At 41.5% G+C, this 8914-nt stretch overlaps 1 protein-coding gene across 1 annotated transcript in view; it reads right to left on the reverse strand.

Annotated features, from left to right (window-relative positions):
• camkvl (CaM kinase-like vesicle-associated, like) overlaps positions 1–8317 on the reverse strand; it is a 50585-nt gene extending 42268 nt beyond the window's left edge. Inside the window, 1 exon segment of the mRNA XM_044039242.1 lies at positions 8104–8317. The gene's annotated coding sequence lies outside the window, so the exon portion shown is untranslated.
• Positions 8318–8914: the final 597 nt, after the last annotated feature.

The following is an 8914-nucleotide window of genomic DNA, read 5'->3' on the forward strand; positions in this document are numbered from 1 at the left end:
TCCTGGAGTTCCTCAGTCTTACGCTCGTATGTCAGCTGTCTTATGTCAGTCTTATGTCAGCTGCCAAGGTGCTGATGGACATCATTGTTATTTTTGGTACCCAAGTGTGGGGATCATGATGAAATCTCACAACAGGCTGACCATGGATGAGGCACATTGTACCTTATCAGTCTCAGTATCAGTTAATTGTGATAGTAAGTTCCTCTTGTGGACACTAGAAGACTAAGCTACTAAACTAAACCATATAATAAAATCCAGGACTCTGACATGATGATTACAACTCATATGCATGGCCTGAAAACTGCTGCTCTGCATGATCTAACCTGACAGTCAACAAATCAATGACCTACTTATAGACTGCCAGGGAACAGCAGGATCATGTCTCACAGTCTGCACCTACACCATTCTGCGTAAGACTTCTTATAACAGCTTTGTTTAAATAGTAGAACAATTCCACAATGAATACTAACGTTCAAAATTTAGCTTACAACGTTGCATCTTATAGATTTACAGAAATTGAAACCTCTTGATTTCCAACAAAACCAGCTAATACTGTATGTAGTATGAAGACGCATAATGATAAAGATCTAACGTTTTCATGAATTTAATTCCTCTCTTGTTGTGCTAAGAGTTAATACTATAGACCACAATTCATTTACAGATTAAATCCATTGCCTTAACGCGTCTCAGCAACAGTACCACCAAATAAACACAAGCGTGTGCTGCCATTGAGAGTGGTTGGTGTGTGCTCTTGTCACCTCTCCTTCTGTAAAACATTTCAGAAAGCTACACATTGAATTTGGCTTAAATTTGATGAGCAGTTCTCTGGCTGCCAGATCAGTTGATTCTATTTTGGCTGTGACCTAAATCTAGGATTTTGCCAGCGTGAATCATTTGTATTTTTTTACAGATTGAACGAATGCTATTTTAATGTGATGGGCTACAGGGAACATTCAAAACCCCCAAAAACAACACAACAGTCTCCACCATGAACGGATGGATGTATGTGTTGAGCAGGGGACGCTGGGCTCAGCTGGAGGAGATGGGAGTGTGTGAGAATAGGGAGGAGGGCATGACATGAGAAACCTCTGGCGTTGAGCTCAATTAAGGGGAAAAAAACAAATAAACATGACGTGAAAGCAGTTTATCCTGAAGCTTGTCCTTATGCAACATAGGTGCCATGTTTGCTGAGGAGATCAAGGATTTCCTACCTTAGTGTGACCCCCTTCTAGTCAGGGCAGTAGGAGCTGGTTTCAAGTCTCAGGCAGACCACAAGGTGGTCATCTGCCATTGTGGATCTGTCTCAATGACCTGACAGTAGAGTTTAGATCGGGCCTAAAAAACACAGCCTGACCCCAGCCTGTGCACAATCTGTCCGGGCTGACCCGACCCATTAACTGTTTAACTGCCCAAGCTTGATTTAAACCCAACCCTTTTTTAACACATGGGCCGTTATAGCAAAGGTTTTTGTATTTGTAGAAAGCCAGAAGGAAAGGAAAAGTGTATGTGCACAATGCTTTGAGAGGAGACAAGAGTGAGCGAGCGAGCAAGCGTATTTTACGAGCATCAGTGAACGCATCACAGCTGAGCAGTAAAGTCCCTGCGAGACAGAGAGGAGACGAGAGAGAGATCGCAGGTGATGTTGACTTTTAAGTAAGTAAGTCATTTATATAGCACCTTTTACAGATATGGAATCCCAAAGTGTTTCACAGGTAAAACACATAAAATACTGATCGGTTAAAACATAGGTTTGTTTAAATAAAATACAACAAACACTATAAAAAGAATAAAACAATAAGAACACTAGTTGAACTAAAAGTATGATTAAAAAGAAAAGTTTTTAACTGCTTCTTAAAGCGACAACAGTGTCTGGCAGTGGAGGGAAAAAAGCAGAGTGTTCCAAAGTCTCGGTGCTACTGCTTGAAAGGAGCACTCACCACACGTCTTGAAATGGGTCACAAGTAACGTTTGGCCTGCTGACCTCAGACTGCGGGTCAGGGTGTGGCGCTGTAGCAGGTCAGAGATGTAAGGAGGAGTTTGACCATGCAACGCTCTAAAAGTTAGGGTCAATATTTTAAAACAGATTTTAAAATTCATTGGAAACCAGGCTTAAACAGGCATGCCCTTTTGTGAGTTCCAGTTAAAAGCCTTGCAGCAGAGTTCTGGGCGACCTGAATGCGGGCAAGTGCCTTCAGGTGTGAGGATATAAAAGCATGAATAATCATCTCCAATTCAACCTTAGACACAAGGGGTTTCAATTTGAGATGGAAAAGGTTTTTTATTAACTGTTTGGAATGTTGCTCAAAGGAGTAAAACCATAACACAGAGGTCCCGAACATAGAGCTGGGCAGAAGAAGCTAAAGGGCCGTTGTGCTGTTTTATCAGAGGGATGACACATGACACTGTCAGGGGCAACAATAAGGGTTTCTGTTTTCTCCGAGTTCAAGTGTAAGAAATTATCACTCAGGGCTGTCAGTGCAGACCTTAAGCGTACAGACACGGTTCGGGATCAGGCAGAGATTCTAAACTCTACCTTGCAGCCATGATGGAGAGAGGGGGCGTGGCGTTAGTTCATTGGAGGGTGTGTGTGTGTGTGTGTGTGTGTGTGTGTGTGTGTGTGTGGGGGTGCGATCAACACAGGAAGTCACACAAGCCAGGACTGCTACTGATTGCCAGTTCAAATAGCATCCTGAATGAAGCCTGAAGTCTATTAACATACAACATACTGTACACAATAAAACAGCAACAATAAAAACCACACACAGCAACTGCAATGCACTAAGAAGAGCAGTCAAACCCGTATGCAGTTTTTAATGTCCTGGTCTTGTACGTGTTAAGTAACTGCCCATTGACCAAAACCAAATGGCCGCCAAGTGGCAAAACTTCCCGAGAAGCACTTCACTACAACAGGGGTGTGTCTATACATCCAGAAGACATAAGCACCATTCCCGACTATTACATTTGGTGGCAGTGAGTGAGCACTGCACCACATGCGAGTTTTAAAAAGTCACACTGATGGATCTAAATCTCCAGCACCCACCATGTTTAACCTTTCCTAGCGGCTGAGATGGAAAGTCTCAGTGGCCATGGACATTTGCAAACTGCAGCAAATCCTCTGTTCTGAGAAGCACAGCAAAGGAATCTCAACTATACAAGAGTCAGGTGAAGTGTACAGTCTTTCACTGTTAACAGCCATTATGCCATTACACTATATTGTAATTGGATATTGATGCCCTTACCACCAGCACCTATTCACTTTCCTATTGATGAAGTCATGAATTTTTTACAAATGGCTTTAATCTGCAGGGGCAGGACCAGATATGCCCTCTCTCTCCATCTCCCCCTCTCTCTCGGAAAATATGAGCACTATGAGGCTGATCGATACCACCAGTGCCACTGTAAACACGAGCACATCACTCATCTTTCCCATCTTCCAATTTTTCTTTTTAAAACTGTATTATCTAAAAGACATTTTGACTGATCCATCATTAATGACCAGTCTGATAATCAACAGAAGTGACATTAAGGGGCTGGTGTAACTAATCAAAACTCAATCTTCCCATTTAATTGCATTCCAAACAATGGAGGAAATGGACATCAAATGCTTATAGATCTTTTGTTATGAGACCATAAACCTCTGACAGTGTTCTCTGCTGTACTGACCAAATGTGCCCTAGTTATACATCAAGTCTGCGAGAGGCAAGACAGCTGTAATCCAGAATATTGATGGTGCTCTTGTTCAGCAATAAATGAAGAATCTCCACCAAACGTATAATAGAAAATGATATTGGGGTGGGACAAAATATCAATATGGCACCCTGACTTGTGAGATATAATTGACCAAATAGTTATATTTTGCTGTAATAAAAATAAAATAAAATATGGTGCTCCAAACATTTCTGAGCCAATGTGACCAGCATAAACATTTCATGACTCCTTGTGGTGTGTGGTGAGAATTGAATTGGTCAAAGAAGAATTTCATCAGAATGTAATCCTAATCCCAAATCCTGCACTTTTGGACATTTTGCATTTTTTAAGTTACAAGATATTATCATACACATTTATGAAATCAACATGAATACACATGCATGTTAGTACAATGGTCCAGGCCATTTCCGTGCGGTGAGGTTCATAACTGTTGGATCTACAAATTAATGAACCCAAAATATTGTTACTGCAATTGTTATAATGTATATAAGTTACATTCACAGATGATTTCCTCTCTCCATTATTATCCTATCAGTGCCAAAATATCCCAAATAAAAACAATAAGGCAGCACAATCAACTGAGCAGAAACAGGTCCTCAACCTACTCTCACTATATCACTGAAACAACTTTTGTTTGATCATATGTATATTTGCTGATATGTTGGCTTGACGGATACAAATCCAAGGATAGCAGAGATTTTGCCATTCTTGTCCAGGACACAAACAAAGAGGCAGACAAATGGTTTGAAAGCCTTTTGTCCTTTAGGCTGCAGCTTCTCCACAAGCAGTAAATGAGGTCTTGAGAGAGAGTTCTCAAGAGATAGATAGAAAACAGACTTTTTCTTCTTGTCTTCCCCAACATCTTACCCCGGCCAGTTCAGTTTCTTAGTTTAGTAACCTCTCTTAGAGTATCTCTAGGGCACAGTGTTATAAAGTAGCCAACATTACATCGTAACTGTTGTTTCCTCTCCTCTTTCATCAAATTGCACAAGCTCATAAAGTAAGTTAGCGAGGGAGGACTGACCAAAATGAAATATGATTTAATCTCTGGTGTGGCTCTAACAAACACATAATCAATGTCTGTGTGTTGCTATAAAACTGTGCAATCGTACACATTACACATGGTGCTAGTTTTCCACTGTTCTACCTCTAAAGCAGTGACCTGAGGATACATTAGCACTCTCTCAACTTATTGTTTTGGTTATTGCAAATGTCGACTTGAAATCTAATTGCATATTATAGCCATTACTTCAACATAGCCACTATGCTTAAAGAGTGCAGAGAAAGTAAAGTGGTTGGTGCTTCTGTGCCGTTCAATGCATAATTAACAAAGCCCGGAGAAGCTTAGGCTGCATGTAGTTTCACATGAAGGTCTGAGTAGGAAAATGTACACACTTTGTCTTGCTTTTGCTTCAAAGACTACACATTTTCTTCATTAAAGCTGAGTAACAGCTGCGCCCTGCACTGAAACTTCTCAACGGTGCTAAATTACTTCACTAAGTGGACCAACTGTGATAGGCCACAATTTCATTACATAGCTTCTCTTTCATTAGAAGCTTTAGAACTGTGAGCTTTAAAATGTCATACAATAAAGATTTGCTACTAAAAGCTGTTGAAAAAGATGTAAAATTTTTCAGTTGAAATCTGTTAAACAGCTCGATGTTCTGACATTTTCTATCCCAGAATGCCACACTCACAGTGGCATTCTGTACTTTGTCATACTGAGAACAACAGTATGACAGCAGGCGGCGCTAAAGCTCAAAACACAAAAAATATTTGTTCAAAATCGTTCAGCACTACTAAATGGTAAGGATTTTCCATGTTGATTATCTAACCAGCGAAGCACTGTCTCCATTTAATTTGTGTGTGCGTAAATTTGTGCTTCAAATTCAGACAAACATTTACCTACACCGTATTCTTGTTTACAACCACCAAAATTGAAACGAGAGAAGCATCTTTCTGGCCATGATTAAATCATACCGCCAGCCCTTCCCTTAAGTCCCCCTGTTATACTTCCGCGCATATGCCGCATGCATCAAAATGCACGTCGCATTGCGTGTCCAATTGTGCGCACCCTGTTATACTCATGCATTAGGGGTCCTGTAGTATCCCACTTTACCATCGGGTGGCGGTACAAGTTTGGACGCAGGTTATAGGATGCATTCCTACCAAAGACGAAGAAGAGGATAAATGCGCGGGTCCACATGAGCGGAGAGCTTCGTTGTGCAACCATGGCAACGAGAAGGACACTAGTAGAGGAAGAGCTGTCGAGCGAACCAACCGATACATTCCACCAGACTATGCTGACAACATGAGAGCGGATGGAGAGGTGCAGATGGGAGAGTGGCGACAGGTTGTGCTTGGAGACAGTGGCCTCTTGGATGCTCAGCGAGTCGTGGCCCGAGGGCTTCTTGGGCAGAAACAACCTGAAGACATTCTTCAAGGTGCAGTCCTGTGGCAGGATGCAGTCAGTTGGCTTTTTTTTAATTGCAAATATGCTGTTGCGAATACAATTACCAGTTCATCAAGCTATGTGTGCGAACTGTCGATAAACGTCATCAAAGCAGTCGTTGCATGTCGTGATTTTTTGTTATTTAGTAAAGGAGGCAATATAATACAGCAGCTTCATAAAGAACCTAGAAAGTTATGCACTTGTGACATTTATTGTCTTTTATTGCGTTTTTAGGTCATTATAGGGTGGTCAGGTAGTGCTGTTCAGGACAGAAGAGTATGTCAAGGGGGCTGCTACATTTGAGTGCCCACCGTTATGTCGAGGGTTTTCAATATTTGCATTTCCATGACTGTGCTAATGATCTGGACAGAGTCATGCCTTTATTGTGCTCAGTACAAGTCGTTGGTCGTTGGCTGGTCAGGTACTGCGGCGCAGGAGAGTATACCGGGCCTTTAGTCCTAACCTTGCTCTTCTGTCATTAACCATCCTCTTTTAGCCAACCATTCACTTATTCCTTGAACTTCTACATTTTCCATTCAGCTTATTCTACCAGCGCACTGGCAATTTGCATGTTATATTATTGTTCTTGGTTCAGCTGCTTGCCAGGCAGCAATTGTCCCGAAAAACCCGTACATATGAATAAATACTCCACACTCCTGGCCCTGACCATACGCATTCTCCGATTGACATAGGAGGGAAGAGGGGAGAATGCTTACAGCAGCAATGGACAGGAAGTAACGTTAAAAGCTAGCCAGAAGACGGCATCAACAAGTGCATTGGTTTGTGTTTCACTGCCACAACACTACACACAACAGATGCATATTTCCATTCCTGTGACATTTCTATAGTATTATACGGTAACTATAATCAAACCTTAGCCCCTAACCTTTACTCCTGACTGTTAGTCTTCAGTGTAAAATCCTCCTCAGTTTACAGACACTGACCCAGCAAAAATGAAATGACACCCAGTATGGGTATCTGTTTCGATACTGGTCAAAATTTGCTCTGATAAAGGAAATAGAAAAATGATAAAATCAGATACTTTATGCACAGACTGTGAAAGTGTAACTAAGAATCAGCAACAGCATTTTGGCTGAATCGTGTTTTGGGCTATTTATTTCTTCTTTGTAGGAGCAGAGACTTTGTTAAACGGTTGAAGAATTATACCATTAAAATTCCTTGAAATGCCTCCTTGAAAAATGTGTTGTCAACAGCTAAGACCTACAACGACTGTATTGCAGACACTTGAGGTTGTATAATCAGGATCAGCACTACAAAAAGTCATATCTTGCCATCCGTGGTATTAACAATTAATAGAACAGAATATTAATATTTATATTTATCAATCACATGTATTGCCATGTGCTTGAGTCAAGATGTGTCAAATCATAATGGAAAATTTGTATGAAGAACATATTTATGTATTCAGTACAATTATTTTTTTTAAAATGTATACATTTTATTTTTATATTATATCATTTTGTATCATTTTTCTTTGCAATTCTACTAGTGAGTGCACCATTAGCGAGAGCAACGTGTCTCACAATAGACAGGACAATATAATGACATCAAGGAATCTGATCCAAGTCGCCCCCACATTCATTACACCAAAATAGGTGCAGTTGTAAAAGTTCGAAAAGTTTCCGTTTCGGAACTATAATGAAGACCACTGAACATGTAGTGTTTTTACGAGCAGACACGTTCCGTCTTAAAATACACAGCAACTCAAATCTGTCAATTTGCAGGTTTCAAGTGCAGCGACAGCGCGCAGCATCCTCAGCATCATCATCACCATCACTATCATCATCATCATCAGCAGCAGCAGCAGCATGATGGTGATTCTTATCTTTTACTGACTCCAGCATCCTCATCCTCATCATCCTCATCAACCTCCATCTGAAGTGAGAGAACGCGGCCGTTACATTTGACAGAGCGCCCCTTACCTTGACTTGTCGCGGCACTGGAGAAGTGTGCTGCGTCTGCGTCTGTCCGCACTTCGCAGCCTGCTTTCCCAAAATGGAAACTCTGGTCCTGGACCTTGTACCTCGACTCGGGAGTGTTGGTAGAAAATAGAAAACTGGCGACGGTTAGTTTTTGCGGCTTTTGACGATCTTGACTAGAGAGAGAGAGAGTGAGAGAGAGCGCGTGAGAGGTGGAGTCACCACAGCCCGCGTTCCAGCACTATCTGTGCCGAGTTTTCCTCTTTCTGACTGACTGACTCACTCACCCATGAGAAATACATAATCTTTCATCTCTCTCTCCCTCTCTCCCTCTATCTCTCCTTCTCTCAGTGTGCGCCTATCAGGTGGGCATTAGTCTTTGAGTAACGTGACCTTGTTATTAAAGGTTTCTTTTTTTAAAGGTTTAACTAAGTTGACTGTGAACCATTGTTGTGAGGACACACTGATCACACATTAGAGCTTTAGGCTGAACCAGCATGTAGATCCTGGTCCTCAGGACCCACTGCCCTGCATGTTTCTGATGACACACCTGATTCAAATGAATGGGTCGTTACCAGGCTTCTGCAGTGCTCCTTGACGAGCTGATCATTTGAATCAGGTGTGAAACATGAAGGGCAGTGGGAAACATCCTTTTGGGAGCACTGTTTTAAAAACAAAAAAAGAAAAGAGAGACCAAACGAGGTGAAAGTCAGAATGAGAAAATCTCAAAACGCCACCCTGGTATTTTGCGTGTGTGGAAAACTTTTTAAAAAGCATTGTGTACGTATCTCAGGGTCAACCCACTGAGCAGTTA

The sequence above is a fragment of the Solea senegalensis genome, linkage group LG11, assembly GCF_019176455.1.
Source record: "Solea senegalensis isolate Sse05_10M linkage group LG11, IFAPA_SoseM_1, whole genome shotgun sequence".
In the NCBI taxonomy this organism is placed as follows: Eukaryota; Metazoa; Chordata; class Actinopteri; order Pleuronectiformes; family Soleidae; genus Solea; species Solea senegalensis.